Source organism: Varroa jacobsoni, unplaced genomic scaffold, assembly GCF_002532875.2.
Source record: "Varroa jacobsoni isolate VJ856 unplaced genomic scaffold, vjacob_1.0 scaffold_284, whole genome shotgun sequence".
Lineage (NCBI taxonomy): Eukaryota > Metazoa > Arthropoda > Arachnida > Mesostigmata > Varroidae > Varroa > Varroa jacobsoni.
Genome location: NW_019213186.1, coordinates 161014 through 178872, shown reverse-complemented (window position 1 = coordinate 178872; position 17859 = coordinate 161014). Strand labels below are relative to the sequence as shown.

Below are 17859 nucleotides of genomic sequence, written 5' to 3'. Positions count from 1 at the left end.
GTTTTAACAACCGGTAATTCGAAATCAGTTCAGGTACTTTTATACAAAACTAAACTGTTATTCTAAAGGGTTTCTTTGTACCATCTGCAGTTATTCGATAATAAGCTGGTTCATCGACACATGTTTGAACAGAATTAGGTCGTCAGATTACACCCTCTTTTCAGACTAGAAATCTCTAATAAATGAGATTATTTACCTTTTCATCCAAAGCCTTCAATTTAGAGGTATCAAGAGTGGCCTAATGCTGATATTTGTTTGACTAAATTTAAATTTGAGAACACAGAGACGAACCGTTAACGCTCGTAAGTAATCGTTGTACAACGCTGAATTCAACCTTACGCCTGTAGCTTTTTGATTTTAGGTTTTTAAAGTATAAATATAATCGTAGGTGACGCCTGCCGTTCTGCCCGATCTATACGATAGAAATGGCCACTGGCTCGGATTTTTGGCTAGCGCCATACCTTGAATGAAGATTGGTAGTCTCCTTTCAAGGATATTTTAAAGCAATCTTGAACGGCAAAGAGATTTAGGCGCGAAGACCCAGCGTCTTTTAGGACCAAGTTTGTGAACTGATGCAGTGCAACTATCTAACGTAATGCTTCGTCGCGTTGGTGGGTTTTTTTTGTGCGCAAACCTTGCGCTATACATTTACTCGATGTAAATGGCTACACTTTTATATTGCTATCGAAATAACTTAAGAGAATATTTGAAAGGACAAAAGTTCGTGTGATGATCACCCTTTTGCCGCTTCTATCAAAACGAATAAATCGAATAATGAATGATGAGTGCTTCGTAGATGCAGATGGGGGTGCGCTAGGCGAAATACCTTGCGTGTTCTATTGGTTAATGGAGATAAACGTTACAACATTGTAACAGTTGATCAGTGCGGCAGACCTGACCATCCAAAGACATACATGCGTAGCACGTGATCACAGCTTTGTGCTTTCTATCAATTATTCGTGTACTCATAACAACAGGTATAATGTTTAATGATAGTACGAAAAATTATCGTTATGTATTTATCGGCACACGCGTTTCATATTCCTGATTTCATTTTGGGCTGAAAATAATGTAAATTTTACATCAGTATAATATTATAGATTGGATTGACGATCAGGCTGCCCATTTCATAGCTATCAGCATACTGAAACTGACGTTGCTCTTTCAGTATATATAAACACTGTGACAAATTAATTGTTTGACGCGATAATGACGGGTAATATTTGTCTTTAACAAATGATGGATCTTAAAATTTTTGTTTTTATCCAAGTTCGATTACTAGTGAATTTAAAACTAAATACTCGCTTTAGTCCAAATTCAGTTCCGGTTTCCATACCTATCTTTAAGGGAAAATCGAAATCGGTGTGACCATTTAAGTGGATGAAGTTTTTTTTCCCCACTGCCTTTCTGTAACTTTATTTTACATTGACGTTGTCCCATACTGGAATATGCAAGAAAAGTCTACTTAATTTCCTAAGATTTCCTGTGATAATCCGTGCGATCTGACGTGCATGATTCTTTGATTTACGCTGATCAAATATTATGTTGATGACGTGACTGTTTACCGTGACATGATCTGTATATTTTAGAGCATTTATTTCCACCTCCTTTCAAGTCCTAACGTAATACTATTATATTACATAATACGCAAAATATGTATTTCTTCGATTTAAATACTCGTTGTGCTGTCAGGAGATAAGTTTCCAATTTGGAAAGCTAGCTCGCGATGTATAATTCACGTATCGAAACCTTCAAAGGTCAGCTAACAGACTCGTCAAGCGGCGAGTGTCAGACTCCGATGGGTGTGAACGTGTCCGTGTAGCTAGCGAATATATTTTCGGGCTCGTCTACAAACCATGTTGGAGCTTCCTGCAGCATCGCTTTCGCATGTGATATGCATAATTGAGATAGATAGTAATACGCCTATAAATAAACGGTAAAAACCATCCCGTCCGGTCCAAAGTCCGACGACGGCGTGTCGCCATGGGTAAGATCCTACGGACTCTGGCCACGACTAACCAACGATGTTGTTTTACCTTCTACAGTTTTATTTTTGGATATCCAAAAAGGATTTTGCATCGATTAACACTATCCTTATATGTGATGAGACCATAGCACAGCACGCGAAAACAACAGTTGAAAACACTGTATAAACGCCCGTCATGATTATGCAATCATTAGAACCGTCTCAACGACGAGAAGACCACTACCGTCTAGATATCCTTACTTTCGGTTATAATCTACAACATAAATGCAAACGTATAGTTTTCAAATACAGAAATCGTGTAAATAGCAATATTTATGCTATGCAACTATAAAGTAGGTTAAACAAGCAATGGTCAATATTTCTTGATGTTTCCTGGTGAGAATTCTAAAAGATAAATACCTGTGAACCAATTGATGGGTCAAATAAATAAAGGTTTCAGTAGAATTCTTCTTCTTCTTCTCAAAAGGACAATTTATGGTTTTCTTTTGTTTCTTTATCGATCGTCGTTTTTCAATACAATATAGCGTTCAAGTTCCAGAAAAAATGTTCGTTTGTATCTTGTTGAGGCGACAGTGTGCTGCCGGTGCAGCATTGTCCGGTGGCAAAGTTCTGACTGTGCTTTACTGGGAAAAAAGAATGCGCGTTAAATTATCATTGTGTGCAAAATAGCAAACGTTACTTGAGTGATTATTTGCTATGAGTATAGATTTGTTTATTTAGCTATTTATGGATCGTGCTAGTCGTGTACGACGATTAAGGGTGGGCGAATAAATTTGCTACTTGGATTGTGATACTAATTTCCTTTCAAACAAAGCTAGGAGAGAGACAAAAGAAAAACGGGACGGAACTGACACGTATGTTCGACGGATTTGTTTACATTAATGAATTGCTCGTTACGGAGGCATATTCTGATTGTTATTGTTCAAAACGGACGGTTAGACTACGAATGTCGTAGACTTTACACTATATTGTAAACGAAAGGAAGGACGAGTATAGCATTGGGTATACGGAATAAAATACGGCCATAAAAATTAACGTGTATTACTTATTCCGTTAAATAGAAATCCGGCAAAGACACAGGTGCTGATGTACGGCGTAAGTTACGTCATATACAAGTGAACTGGCGACAGGGCCGCTGGTCAGTGATCAGGGAAACAATATAATCGATATGCCCTTAAGTTCAGATTCGTGTTTCAAATAATAACCGGTCTAATGACCAAACTATGTAAACTTACCAGTGCTCTTATTTATAACACATGTTTCCTACGTGCCTTGCAATGGATTTCCGTCTGCAATTGCCATCTCACATCCAGCTGCTTAAGGCTTCGTAAAAGTTGCTACATTCCCGCACGAGTATAATTTTTTGTACGCTGTTGGATGACCTTCCAATGAAATAGCCCTTCATCTACACTGCAGACCTTTAGCTCAGTTATTTCGACCTGCAAAATTAGTTGAATAGCTAAACCAAAACAAAGTGAAGATGTAAATTCATACTTCTCCAGCTTTTTATTTCTGTTTGTCTGTTAAAAGAATTGCTCGGGCGACTTCACTAATCTGCTTTTGATTCGAAATACCACAAACACACTCATTGGGTTGGATGATTATAGATGCTTGCTGCAGCTAACTTGGCAGTAGCGTGGCTATCGTTAAGTACGATGGTGCAGACCACCTATCAAAAAATAAATACTATTAAAACACTAAAAAACTATTTAAAAAAAAAAAACATGTTGCAGTTGAAAGGAAAGCGAGATAAAATCAGAAGTGCTAATATCTATATCATTTTTCACATTCATATTATTAAATTTGTTGCATTTCTAGCCCCCCAAAAACTACTGTTTGTCTATAAAAAAAAAAAAAAAGCCGAAGTATGTACTTCATCCATTGGCTTGTATAGTTGAAACTAATGTTTCGAGTAATTTCTCGTCTTGCTTATTCGAATTTAAAATATCAGCAGGGTCTAATAATATACGAAATACGGGATCACTGTCCATGTACGAGTTATGGCCATCGAAGAAAGTACGATTTCGATTGCCTAATTCGTTGCCAATTGTGCAGTAAATATCCTACGGAGAGACTTTTTTGAGGTTGGAAGCATAAACACTGTATTTAGCGTGAACTGTTTAGTGTAGTACATACGAAGCGCTATTCGAGGGTCTCGATATCTGTATAACCACTTACACGTTGGGCGTCCGTGCTATACTCTGCAAGACCTTTTTCCACCTGTGAATTACCTTTGGGTTCAACTAGACGCCTTTTTTCTCTATACGCCACCTATGATCTCTTACAGACTATTTGGTGTTCAACAGTTCTATCGAAGCTCCACCCGTCGGCCAGCACAAAAAATACAGCAATAGCCGAATTTAACCTAATTTCCGTTATACAACTATATGTGACGACCTGTCTGCGCTGCCGCCGCTGACAGCACTCAACTAGCTACAAGTAATAGGCCAAGTCCCGAGAGGAATCTCAGTGCCTTCCCCACAATGAGCTCAGCCGTGAAAGGATCAGTGGAACGATCTGCTGGACGCATTCCCCTTTTCACCACAATCACAAATAACAGTTTGGAAACAGAGTTCCTTGTTCATACATTCTGTATGTTCCAACGAAGTCACACATATGCACACGGGTACAAGCAAAGCTGGCGAAAAACAGACATATATATATATATATCAGCTACAGCCCCATAGCTCTCCACATTCCATGTTATGGGCGTTGCACATTCTACTAGTATGGCCGAAAACCCGCGGTGCACTTTTATCTTTGAACAAGAAAGGAATGATATTTCCGATAATAACTATCAGCTCAAGCTTGCCCGGCAGTTGGTTGGCTCCTAGGCAGCCAAATATCTATTTCGACCGCAATGCCGCATGCATGCTTCTACTATACATATACGTATTGGATGTACGTATGTTTGTTTTGCGGTTCAATGGCAACCATGGACCTAACAAAAAAAAACGCCTGTCTACATACAGCAGAGTAGTATAAAACGTACTACTAATCGTCTCAGTAAAAGTAATGATACCTACCTTGTTTGTTGGGATTTGTAATTCCTCGCTCCGTACGCAAGTTATGCAAAGACCTCCAGGTTGGCACTGCCGGCTTTTATACAGCGGCTGAGGTTTTGTTTGAACTTCTGCTTTGTAGTAAGATGCATTGGGTTCGAATGGACAACTCATAACATCGCCCTAATACGGAGCCGTGTGCATGACAGTCCATCAATTTAACACGACGATGTACTCAATAACTCGGCAGGCACCATACGGCGCATTTTAAAGCAAAAGCTGTACCTTTCTGTAAAGCACACCGGACGCAAATAACCTTGCTCTTACCAAGACCGAGCAATCTGCCCCCACCACGTAAGACAACAAAATTATGTTGTTTTTAAGCCAGTTCATTTTGACGCGTGGCAATAACACCAAATTGCCACCAAAAGTGACACCAAGGTGGAGGATTAAATGACGGATAATCCGAATCAAACAACCGCGCTGCCCCAAAACACCGTACGTGTGAAGTGATTGATGAGACTGCTGCTGATTCGAAATTATGCATCGAGCGGATCAAGTTGTCCTCCTAAGCGGTCTTTGGAAGTACGTTGTTTTCGCGCTGTAGTGTCAATTAAAACTTGGGCTAGCGTGAGAATAAATACACGCATGTATATTCACCGGATTCGAAGAAAAATTCTATTAGGAGTGAGTTGCGATGGTCTTGTTTCATTCCTTTCTAATCTTGGCCAGCGAATTGTTGCTTGTAAATATCAATGAGTCTTTGGTTTCTATCGTCTCTCGAAGCCGTACTTCAGGAGGTCTGTTAGATCCGTGCGCTCTGAGCGTTGAAGGTGCCACAGTTCAATCGCCAAGTCGTAGCATTTGCAAACATAGCTCGAATGGCAGCATTTTCTTCTCGAACGTATAGTGGTGCTGCTTTACATCTCAGCTTTGCGGAGGCGATTTCTTTGATTCAGGTACTTTATAGTACTAGAATGCGCGGAAGGACAGCTTCATAAACCAGCAAAGGGTGCTTTTGTATTCAGCATTCTATGGCTGCCAAAAAAGTCGGCCTACGCGTTTTTGCTGGCTTGTTAGCGCTTTGTCTTGAGAATCATATTGATTTTGAAATAGCCGCATGTATTCATTGACTGGTTTTAATACGTTGTAATCCTTTTAGGAATTTTTTCTGTTTAATGACCGAGCGTATTGTATTGGGGTTTCTTCCATTTAGGAGAAACCGCTTCGTATGACTTAACACTACAACAGGAAGTTTTTTACTCATTTCTTAGTTTGTGTCTGAAATCTGTACACAATGCATGGGTCGTCGGCGCACCCTATGTAGCTCTCATGTATGTATTGACCCGCGGGAGGTCTGCGACGAATATAATCGGCGATGTCATGCCTAACTGGAGTACGCCGAAAATCAATAGAACATACTTTAAAAAAAGTTGATAATTTTTTAGGTAATTCTTTCCCATCGAGTTATGATAGAATAACCTGCAGTGTTGTCCCGAAAATCCCTGTTATTTCAAGCTTTATTTGGAGCTCGCTTTCTTGCAATTGTACCAGATGCAAACAAAAAGTCCAAGAAAGCAATTACTGGAATTTTATTTCATGGTCCTTTTTAAAGTTCTTCGAGTTTATAAAGTTAGGCAGCTGCTCAGTACTGCTTCCAGTAGTGCCCCAGCCCTTTCTTATTACTCCGATAGAATTATGCATTGGTTTTAAGTTAATTGTTCTATTATCAGACATTTAATAACACAGCTAATGATAGTTAGAAGTGGGACGGGTTTTCACTGCGAAAGATCTCTAGAACTCCTGATTTCGGATATCGAAATCACTGCAGCTAAGCTATATGTTCGTGTAGAAAACGAGTTTTACTAGGGGGTTGACGCTCGTGTGAACAGGTATGTATTAGGGTTATTGGCGTCAACTTATATTGTTCAAACGTCTCTTCATTTTTCCAACTCTTGATAAACTTTTTCACTCTTCCTATGTTTGAGGCAGCATAGAAGCCATTGTTTTTGATAATAATTTGCCCTCGCTACTTGGCCAAGCTTCTTTCTGCTTCAAAGAGGAAATCGTTGGCCTTGTCTGCCACACAGTTTGTCTTTTTTGTTTTCCTCCTAATTCTGTATTTAAGACACGCTACGTTCGTTTAGGTAATTTTTTTCACCTATATATACATCCTTATTTATTATTAATGTATATATTTCCTTATATATACATTTTCCAACTTACGTACAGATTTCGTAGCTCGATACCATGTTTATCTATCCTATGCAGATAATCGATGCAACCTACTTTTGTCCATATAAACTCCGGAACACTTGTAAAGATGTAGAGTTTTAATCATTTGCCTGACCTCATTTAATTAGTCAGTGTTTTAGCTACGCTTTTGCAATGTTCAAAGTTGTTTACCAATATCTGTGTCGCCTTTTAAGACGAGCTGCCATATAAAACTATTCGGTTTCTATTAAATAAAAGGTGAACCGCTTATAGCACGACCTATTTGGTTTCTGCTCCCCATTCTGATCCCCCACGAACGTCTTTACTAGACCTATTTCTCATTAATTGTTTGATGCCCTAATTGAGATGACTGTGTTTACCCATAGTTAGATATATGGCTAGCTGATGACATAGTCCCATACTTCACATTTTGTTTACACAACATTTTAATATAAACTACCTTCAGTTCCGATCGACATTTTTTGGTAATATTCTCACAACTATCTTTTCGAATTATCTCAGAATGAATAACATCAATCGCAGAGAAAAAAAAATATAGAAATGTTAAAAAGCAAGCAGGTCTATTATGCCATTTTTTCAACTGGTCATCCTAATGAGCTGTTGTTTGTTGAGTGGTATGGGTTAATGGCACGGCTCTCGCATCATCTGTTTTCACATTCTCACAGGTCACCGGCCTTTATTTCGGTGGTCTGCTTCTTTAGGTAACTTCTTTCTCGTTATCTGTGTGTTTTCTGTAGACCTGTGCTTAGACGTTTGCTTCTGTTTTTCCTGCTAATGCCACCCATACGAATGAGCTTATCCAGGTCTCAAAATACATGCGCTTAGCTGATAGCTTCTTTTTTCATTTCAATGTTCAGTGTAAACTTTCGATTCAAACTTTGCTGTATAGCGTCATTTACTCGTTGGCTTAGTCTGTGGACAACTATAACTTTGTGTCGTATTATAACTCTATTTTGGCTTGCCTTGTTGTTCAGTTATCTCTGCTTGAACTTGGAACATCAAACAGCAGGTCATTGTAACATACGAGTGTCGTTACTGGCTATGCAATAAGGCGTATCTTCATTCTACTCACTTAACTCTCTAAAGCCATGTTTTTTACTTCTAGTGTTTCTAGCTTGTACTGCTTTTTTTTGTTGGCCACTCTGTCTAATGATTGTTTGAGATCTGACAACAGAACCTGTAATAATCACTTAAGCATATGTGCGCTATTCTGCGTTCAACTTTGAGATATTCTGCCATGGCCAACCTGTACAACAGTTCCCCACAAAAGTTCCCCTAATCTGCTGGATCTTAGCTTTCGAATAGGAACTCGTTAGAGAGCTGTCATCATACGTGACAGAAGCAGCTGACCCTGATGAAAGAACACAGCAGTGCAAGGAAGCTGCATTTTTTTGTATAACATGTTCCGGAAAATGAGTATCCTTATTTTTTCTTATATGAGCACAGCTGTTCTGCACTGTATATTACAGGCGATGGTAAAAGTATCTATATAATCAAAAGCAAATAGTAGGCTACCATCAGGCTAAAATGGTTTTCGTTTCTCCTCTTGCCATTAACGTATCAGAACAGTAACTAGGTCTAGATAGTGATGGGTCCAGTATCACTAGATAGGGGCTAAGTACTGTAGTTAATGTTATGATGCCACATTATTGTTAGCTTGGTTACATAAGGTGTTTAGAGTGTTCCTTCTTTATGTGCCGTGTGTGTGTGTGTGTGTGTGTGCGTATTCTTGTGTAAGCTCATCCATCCTATTTCGCACCTACCCAACTTCTCCTCCAAAAAAAAAAAACAAACAACTTTGATAGTATCAGGCAGACCCATTCCACAATCCCAGCAACAGCCAGTTAGAAACAGCTTGATCCCCTACCGAAAATAAGGCTTACCTCGAAACCACCCGGCCCGTGGCTACGCTGGTTAACCGGTCCTTTTGATTAAATAGTATAAGTTGTCCTGGTGGGCGTTCCAAAGTGCGCGCGGTGGAAATAAGCAGCGAATAAATTTTTCGTATTCTTCTCGATGGAACGTACTTTCGAGACAGAGACAGATAAATATTAGAACTCAAGAATGGTAGCCGAAGCATTGAATATACCCCAACTATAAAGTGAGTAGCCATGGCAATGTATTGATGGAAAAAAAAAACTACATTAACACATTTAGAACAGAAAAAGTAATATTTTTTTGGCTCCGGTTGCCACCAGCAGAGTTGTTAGTTTCACTGTACAGTTTGTATGTACTTTAATATCCTGAAAGCAAATATATTTCCAGTCTTAAATATACGCTACGCCAGTGTGCTAATGTGAAACGTATTTACGCTAGGGGGTGACTAAAGAGGTTAAGCTTAGCCCTTTCGGCCACCATTTCAACACGCCATTAACTATAGTAACAATACAAAACTGTGCCGAATGTTAATATGTATTTACTTTCATGAAAATCTAAGGTGCGCTTCCTTTGAAAATCAAGATATGACAAGATGACATCTGTGTAGTTGACAAAAGGGGTAGAAAAATCCTTCCGATGACTATACGATTACGATGCTTCAATTTTCTGTCATCGAATCATCGTACATATTCGTTTAATTTCTGTTTTTTGCTCGTCACTCACTTGAGTCGTGCACTAAATAATAACATGTTTATTATTATTCCCACCTCGGGATTACACCGTTAAAGCGAAGATTGAGGTTCTCAGCTGCCTGCATTTTATCATTGACCATATTTGAAGTTCTTTTGTTTATAATCTCTCAAATGAAGGGCCTTGTAAAGGAGCTGGCAACTTTGGCTATAACTACTGCAATAGGTTAGCAGTTGCGTACAATGATATACAATTTTCTTTTTATATCTGTTGTTTTTTTACGTTTCACTGTTTAGCTCAGAAAATATTCCCACCATAGATACATTTCTATAAGCAGGCTCTGCTTTATTAGTTTATTTAATTTATGTTGTTGATAAAAGTAGTATCCTACTCAGTCAACCATGCGTTGGGTCAAAGTTACCCAGTACCTATATAAATTTCTAGTATAGTTCGACAGGACTAAAACGAGAACTATAAATATAAGCAACAGGTTGAAATCTGCTTTTGGAGATATATGTAGAAATACAGGTACTATTGCACAGATAAGAGTATGCATATGGCATCTCTCCTGGCGGATTGCCGCGGGCTGCATGGGAAAAAGCGTATATTTAGTTCCACTGCTAGCTTTTTACGTTTTAGGCCCTACGTTTTAGGCAACATATTCTACATCTCTGGAGAATACTAGAAGCTAGGACAATTTCCTACTTCTCCATCTAGCGCCTTACGCCTGTATAAAGCCTACTGATAAGAACGCCCTTCATCTCCCAACCGCAGTGTATATGATTTGCCCGGGCTTTTTTAATACGTAGCACCGAGCAAGTCTTTCAGTTGGGATGCTTTCAAAGTGATACTTTGGGGGGCCATTGCTTATGTCCTTTTGAAGCGCATCCTGTTTCTACTGTAGAAGATCAAACTGGCAGCACAACAGTTACAACTAAGCCTGAGCAACACGGTGTTCGATTCTGACGTCGTTTCATTCGTAAAAGTTATCTGGAGGAAGACAGCAACGGTCACAGCAGAATGCAAGGTTCAGACGTGTTCGTAACCTGTGGCAGGGTAACGTAGTGCGAAACAATGAAAAAAAAACGACTGGTCCCTAAGGACTGGCAAAAGAGTAACGTTGAACTGGCAACAGTTACACAGTACATATGGCAAAACGCTTTCCGGAAAAAACTACACTATGGTGGATCAACATTGACGTGCACAGGAGGACGACAGCATGAACAATAGATAGCGTTCACCAACCACTGTTGCGTGTGCGCGATTTTAATATTACCACTTATTTGTCTTCTTTATAATATCCTTCATCGCTTACACCAGCGTTACGCCAATGTCGCAGCTTTATATTAAACACTTGAGCATTGACGCTTCTCACAAGTCACAAGACATATAATCACAGAAGCATATAACAATATACAACATAAAATTGTTCTAAATATATATAATAATTTTTTTACGAAGAACTCAACTCAATCCAGGCTTTTCTTAAGGCCATACGAGCAAGCAGTTATTAGATACGTTTTAACGCCTACTTACCGCCTTTAATTGACGAACCAGCCAAAAATATTCATTACGCGAGTCATATACAAAACGCGGCGTATATGGATGGATCCACTTTGCCAAGGAGAAAGGTCGTTGCTTGACGCGAGTCTCGTGTCCGTATGATAGGTCTATGGAGCAGACAACACAAGAGTATCTCCTATATAGAATAGCACTCGCAAAGATTATATGGCCGCGGGCGCTATGGACACGTGAAATCACTTTGGGATGGTCTTCTCTCTTTTCATTAGGATGCTCATTATTATTCTGGAAGCTGCTACCGGAAGTGGTGACACCTTTATTTACTGTGTACTTTAGCTCCGCTCGGTCACATATAGATACGTACTCTCAGCCCTCACTGTCCATCTAGCTTATATTTTGGGTTAGCATCTCGTTGTTCGATTTACGTAATACTATTGTACGCTAGCAGCTGCTTACTTTGTAATTTCGGTTACGACGCAAAGACTAAATTTCCGTGAACGATTTGCCTGAAGTGCGTCCAAAACGATGGAACTGATCTAAAAGTGATTTCAGAGAAGAAAAAAATAAAATAAAAGGTCACACGAAGACATCAAGCTTCAATTGGTACAGTCACAAACAATCTACAGAAAGGTGTAGTAGGAGGTAGCCAGCGATGACAAACTTCCTTCGAATCTTGGCGATGTACCGTATATCGTACATAAAAGGGCTAGAAAAAATACTCATCGAGTTGAACTTCTCGAAGCAAGCAAATGCTTCGGCCGTATATAGCCATTTGATTATGATGGCTGGTCGAAGAGTTTTGAAATAAAAAGCTTACAAAGCTTTACGATGCTACACGACAGCATCAGGTTTGATTTCACAAATCCAATATTGATTCGTAAAGGTCATGACCATATCACAAATGGATGGTATATCGGCAGTTTAGCATAATTCTTAAAACATACCATATTAAAATTGCCTTTGTTGCAATAATAAGAAACTCCGCGCCTCAAGTAAAGCTTCGTCTGTGCAGCGGTTTTCACTTCGACTAATTTGATATATAAAAAGTACTTACTATATTTCAAATCTGGTTTTTTAATGTCTCAATGAGCAACAATTGCTAAGGCTTGCTAAGAAACAATTTCGAATCTATTAGGAATAAGGAATGCTGGTCAAATACAACTGTGCGGTTAGTTGAGGCTAAAAATTCGAATTGTTCGAAATATTACCGAGTTCCTGCTAGGTCTCGAATCCGAGACAACTATGAAGGTTCATTTGGTGGCCGAGCCGCCTCGCCACTGGGCAGTCAAAAAAAATCTGATTTCCTGTCAAGCTGTCAACGTCTCTATATTCTCGTATTTAAAAAATAGATATCCTTGAAGCCCGTTTCAAGCAGCTGCATTAATGCCTGCAGTCGAATTTTTACCGACCCTGGGCAGGATCGCCTACTTTCCTGATGTGGAACTCTATCTTGAGACAGTTTAATTTTTAGTTTTCCGTTCTTTGCCCTTTTTATTTTCGCTTGCCCGTCCGCTACTACTCGTTCGCTCAAAACTTCATCCATTTCATATTGCTTATGGCCGCTTATCGTCTACACCATCGGGGCCATAGAATTTCTAGAGAACTAAAAACAGAAGCTCGCCTGGTAATACGGAGCGTTGTTCTGCTAAGTGCACCACAGATGTTCTTATCGTTGAATTATTGTTGGCGTAGAACGCCTCAATCCCAGAGCAGTTCCTCACGCTTCTACCGGCGTCCACATCAAGCTTTCCAGAAAGAGCCTTTGAGGCCTGCAGATTTTATTACATTAGATTTTGCCCACCAGTGGCGTAAACGTGTTTGGCCTAAACCCTTTTGAGGTGTTTTCCTTCAATCTATGATGCTCTGAGACTCTTTACAACGCCTATCGAAAAACTGGACTGGACTTTTGCACTTTTTAGGTCAAGGTACCTGCGTTTCTATGGGGTACAAAGCTGTTAGTTCCGCGCGTAAACGGCAACATTAAAGTTATATTAATAGAGTTTCGAGCTTGTATATCGGATGGACGAAGAGCTGAAAGGCACTTAACTCATGTCCACTTGACGAGTATTGAATCTGCAACGTCCTATCGCAGGTCGATTAACGTCCTGAATTGCCTTACAAGTGCGATGTCCTGTTCAAATAGGATCCTAAAATAGCTATAAAGTCATCTTAGAGGCGAAAAGACCGCCTGATTTCCGGGGGCATCCAGGATTATCAAACGAAAGCCCATACGAAATGCAGTGCTTCTGAGTGGTTTTCAAAAGTCAACAGATTTAATTCATCACACAAGACAGCAATAGGAAAACATTTTAGAGAAAGATTTAAGTGTTTTTGGAAAGTGGCAATCTAGAGCAGTTCGATGTGGCAATCGTGCAGTATATTACATTTTTCAACAAATTCATGCTGCCTGTTATCAAGAAAGAAATCAATTTAGGACAAGCATGGACCTAAATGTTAAGGACATAACGGAATACCTGAAAAGAATATTAAGTAGCTTATCCAGCCAAGAAACATTTTTTTCGGGAAGTCACACTTTGAGGCAGAAATATATTTTGCCTTTACTCGTATTGAAATTCCGAGTCATTGAAGACGAAAAGCAAATTTCACGATCTCCTTCTCAAAGTGTCAAAGGTGATCTAAACCGCAGGTATTAATTGGAATATCATTGGTCATTTAGACCCCGATTTCCCTAAGGCCGGCGCAAAGTCCTATTCAGCTATGTTCGTACTTTTCTTGCGATGTCCGTGCAGGAGATATATGTCTGAATTGATTGCGGAATAACGGAAAACAATTGACAACACATTACTTTTTCCAAAATAACTGCTGGCATCCACCGATTAAGTCAGACCCTAATTTGCTTCGACAAATGACAGCCGTTCTTACTTGACTTTTGACCTCTTAAGCTATAAAAACAGTTTAGCTATTGCGGACTCTTCCCTAACTCTGGGAAAAAGCTGTTACTTTGTCCTTAACTATGCTGAATTGCTAAACATCTGAGAGTAGCCGCGTAAGTAATGGTCGTTGCTGTCACGAAGTAAATCATAGCACGCCAACTTGCTGATTCAATGACCCTCTCAAAACGAGTGTCATTTAGGATTGTATAAATCAGAACGAGTAAGTGTTGTAATCTATGTTTAAGGAACAGCGGCATTATTCCTTGCACCAAATCAAATATATTAGCGACGTATTTGGAAGATTTCAGCACATTTGTTAACTTAAGCGTACCTCATCATGTTCCATAAATCCGCGGGACACATGCGTTTCTCACATGCGGTTTTCGAAATCAGTTGTTCCTTACCTCAGCATCCGGTCTCGATCAAGTAGCCTAAGCTGACATAGTTCGGCCTTTGTAAAGCCCTTTTTTTTTATGTTAGTAACAGTTAAATAAGTAAAAGAAGAAATTTTACTTAACACTTGGATTTGATCCGCTTTCAGTACGGAAAATCTAAACTCTGCTGCTGCTGCTGCTGCAAGAGCCCTTTGCCAAAGTGCACACTCGCTTCTCCACTATAGTAAAATTCAAACATTAAAATAAACTTTGCGCTACAATTTTCAATGAGTTGGCATTGTAAGATACCTATCCCGTATAATCTGATAGGGTAATATGCTAGAGCAAATAGCTTCGTTGTGAAAGTCTGACATTTCCACTACTAAAAAAGAAATCGTTTATTGAAAAGCATCTTTGACTCCGTTTTACGAAATGTCGAACTTCGCTCTTAACCCACATTAAGCATACCCAACAATTCAGTCTCTTCCAAGGTATAATCATATGATTGACGCGTACGTGGCCTATTTTCATTTGATTATTGCCCGCATCACTTCATAAATGATGTTAAGCTACGCACTTGGTTACCAATGCCGATATGTGAGACACGAATGGACCCATCATAGTTTTTCCATTTTTTTTTTTGTTGCTTCGCTACTTGCTTAGTCACAATTTTCCCACTGAAAGTGCCCCAAATGAGCCTTTTATCCATATAAAGGTTTTCTGTTATTCTGCTTTCCCACGATGGATCGTGTCTCTTCCCGTGAGTCATAGCTAACGTATAACGATCCCTAGTTTCTCTACCGGCCGACGTTGCCGCGTTGGTCCAACAGGTTGTCAATAGACCCATTAATAGCGCGCTGCTTCAGTTTGCAATTTATCCGTTATCAGGCCACACAGGCAGACGGTAGCGTAGGTCGCCGTACGGACCAAAACCGTGGCGTGGGCCATCTTGTTACATCAATTACTGGCTGTCCTATCCGCCGACCGGCTCGACGCGTTCTTTGCCACTTCACATTTACACAGTGTCTTTTAAGGAAAATCACATGCTAGCAATGGAGGATGGATGGACAGCAGGGCACGTGGCGACTGGGGCAAAATCGGCAAAGTGAGATAGGCTTAGCTTCATCTGAACCCATTTTGGTTTCGTCGCCACAACACAGCTGGTAAAAAAAGCCTGTCCCAACTCGAAGCATCATAGCACTGCGCCAACGTAACACGCTCGTTTCGTGTAGTTCGACACAGTGTATGATAATCGCACAGCGCACGCACGCAGCATCTCTCTCGTTAAGTGAACCTTGACGTTGTTCTTCATTGCACGTCCTACAATTACAAACAGAAAATACTGGATTTCAATATGAAGGTAAACGTCGATTAACAACTATTTACTGAGAACAGTCATGAAACATAAAATATAGCGATGTTGCTACGCTAGCGCAATAGATTTAAGGATTCCTATCGATCTTGGCTATAGTTCTTTATTCAGCTCTTGCATCCGAAGAAACTTAGAAAGCTAAGGAAAATATAATCTACGACGATATTTCTTCTATTTTAGTTACAGTAAGTTAAGCGGGAAGGCATCAGATTCTGCACCTGGAGATGCGATGAAAGACTCAACTTGGTGAGAAGCTCAAAACTTGTAGCGGGTTTTTTGAAACTAGTAATTTATACAACTTCAGGTAAACACTTTCGCTATAGTTTTCAGTGCAATCCCGGTCGTTTAGATTGCAAGGCATCTTTTCACTTTTGAAGTTTAGAGAGTTATTTTGTATAATAATAATAATAATAATAATAATGCTATCATTACTATTGGACGAATGTTGCTTTTTTTCATGAATCTCTCCAATAAATAAGCGGTAGGACCTTTCTTATTGCAGACAAGCACCCAGCAGAACGACGCAATCTAGAAAGCCCGCAGTTGCGGTAGCCGCATTTAAATACGATGCATTCGTACCAGAACAGGTCAACTTTTAATAGCTCTCACTATACTGATCGCTTGTTTTATATATCTGAAGCCGGAGATAGCCGGACGCCTCAATTCGATAGGATGGAAGGTAGGCCAACTAGGACATTGATGACGATGGGGCAGAGTTTTAAATCTGTCATTATTGCATATATGCATTCAGCAGACCACGTCAGCGAAGGTGGTTATGTTGAAACACTTAAAAGCCGCTTAACCTGGTCAGAGGGAGCGTATGAGTGTACGCTATATGAACCCAGGCAACGCTGTTTTCGATAAGTGGGCCCCGTCTATAATAATTATCACCAGAACTCCATTTAAACATACCCTTGAAAGACTTATGGGACCGAGAATACAAACGTGGGCACGGAGCTCGTGCAGTGGTAAGCCCACGTTAGAGTTATTAACATCATCTTGCCGTCCACTTGTCTGCACCGTTGTCTGAACGACCGAAAGCAGCCGAAAACGCTCGCGAGGGTGGACATTTATATAGTTTATAAAGGGATAGCAATAACAGCTGAGCATACAGCATCGTAGCATGCGTTCTGAAGAGACTTCACGTACGAGATGGCACATCCAATAGACTCATAGGTTTGAGCGAAGGTGGAAATAGGTATATCAATAAATACTCGTCCGCAGAAGTATCAGACAGATACTAACGACTGAGGTGCGAAAGCCAAGCTGAATTGCATCAGATGGAGCACGTTCCACTTGAATACATGGACGTACATACACTCATGTTATATCTGGTCGATAGTTCCGCTCCGTCCCGTCAAACAGCTGCCAGAAAATGATTTTTTCCCTATGCGAAAAGATGGCTTATAGACTGAGCCGTTGTGGGTGCTGTACAGGCTGCAAATTTTCCCTTTGCGAAGCGTAAATGAATACTGAGTAAGTAGAATTTTTTCCACCGTTGACTTAAGTTGCGAGTTTACCTTCTCAGACTATTCATTCCGATACAACTGCAAACGTAGGATGGAACATGTAGTTTGGCTCGTACGTTCTCTCCAGAAGCCAGAATAATCTTACCCGTTCAATGAAAGTCTATCGAGATCTTTTGTTCAATTAGAACTCAATTTACTCTAAAGGGATAATAATTAAAGCTATAACAATCTATAGCCGCTTATAGTTGTTCGTCTATATATATATATATATATACAGATGTGGCAAAACAAAAAAAAAAACTGTGCAGAAGCGTTATCTTGTACTTTAACTACGTAAAATGAAATGAACGAATATGAGGGCATATCTATCTATCTATCTATCTAGACAATAGAGAATGTAAAATAAACCAGAGTTAAAATATAATATAGTTAATAAA

The 17859-nt window shown here is 39.7% G+C and overlaps 1 long non-coding RNA gene across 1 annotated transcript; it reads right to left on the bottom strand.

The window, feature by feature from the left end:
• Positions 1-330: 330 nt before the first annotated feature.
• Positions 331-5771, bottom strand: LOC111258999 (uncharacterized). The gene is made up of 3 exons (XR_002679351.2): positions 5014-5771; positions 3223-3446; positions 331-2610 (listed from the first exon to the last, which is right to left on the bottom strand). It is a non-coding gene; the product is annotated as an uncharacterized LOC111258999 (long non-coding RNA).
• Positions 5772-17859: the final 12088 nt, after the last annotated feature.